Below are 838 nucleotides of genomic sequence, written 5' to 3'. Positions count from 1 at the left end.
TTCAAGGGAGTGGCATAGACATTTTAGGGGCCCTGTCCTATTTTATATATTGCAGAATCCATCCACCTGTCGTTCTTAGTATCAAATGTCATTTATAAAAATATCTTATTTGTCAATTTCTTTTGGTAAACTTTTCCATGTCAGGTATCATTTGGGGCTTTCCTTCCGGGGGGGAAGGTAAAAATCGCCCCTCCCATTTAGCTACGCCACTGCCTGTGTTAATGACCCTTGTGAGTAACATAGTCTAAGAAATCTGCCAAACATTCTAAGAATTTAAGCAATTTCCGCCATCGAAAACTAGCAGGAATGAATTACTCACTTGTCCATCCATGACTAACAAGGGAGGAAAAAAATAATAGAAAGTCACGTTTTCATTTTAGTTCCCGATCAGCAGAGGGAAATTTCCGAGGAGAATCTGAAACGAAACTGAATTTCAAGAAGACTGACCAGTTTCTTCAATTTTCGGATTCATAGGAGATGAGTTGGCGGAATCTTAATATCTGGAGAAATAAAAAACTAGAGGAAAAACTAAGCATGGAGAGAAGAAACGATGAATAAGGCAATATTAAGTAGAACAAAGAAAGAAAACGTGTAAAGTAACAAAAGTAAACTACATCTGTCTTTTGGCGAACGAGTTAGTACACGGCGTTTGACCATTTTAGTATGAGTAAGGTGTAAGGAGCGGGGTTGTCTCGGCCGGTCTGCTAGGAGCCGCCAGAGTCCCGACACAACATCCCAGCGGCATCAGTTAGTTACTCGCCAAGTGCTGTGCGCGTCGGACGCGGGGACTTCAACGCTCTCACAGGTAGGGATCCCAAGACATGTCTATTTAGCAATA

At 41.6% G+C, this 838-nt stretch overlaps 1 protein-coding gene across 1 annotated transcript in view; it reads left to right on the top strand.

The window, feature by feature from the left end:
* The first annotated feature begins 677 nt into the window (after positions 1-677).
* Positions 678-838, top strand: part of LOC119586284 — a 39,493-nt gene continuing 39,332 nt past the window's right edge. Inside the window, exon 1 of the mRNA XM_037934990.1 lies at positions 678-805. The gene's annotated coding sequence lies outside the window, so the exon portion shown is untranslated. The remainder of the gene's footprint in view (positions 806-838) is intronic.

Source organism: Penaeus monodon, chromosome 21, assembly GCF_015228065.2.
Source record: "Penaeus monodon isolate SGIC_2016 chromosome 21, NSTDA_Pmon_1, whole genome shotgun sequence".
Taxonomy (NCBI): Eukaryota; Metazoa; Arthropoda; class Malacostraca; order Decapoda; family Penaeidae; genus Penaeus; species Penaeus monodon.
This window is presented reverse-complemented; position numbering and strand designations above follow the sequence as displayed.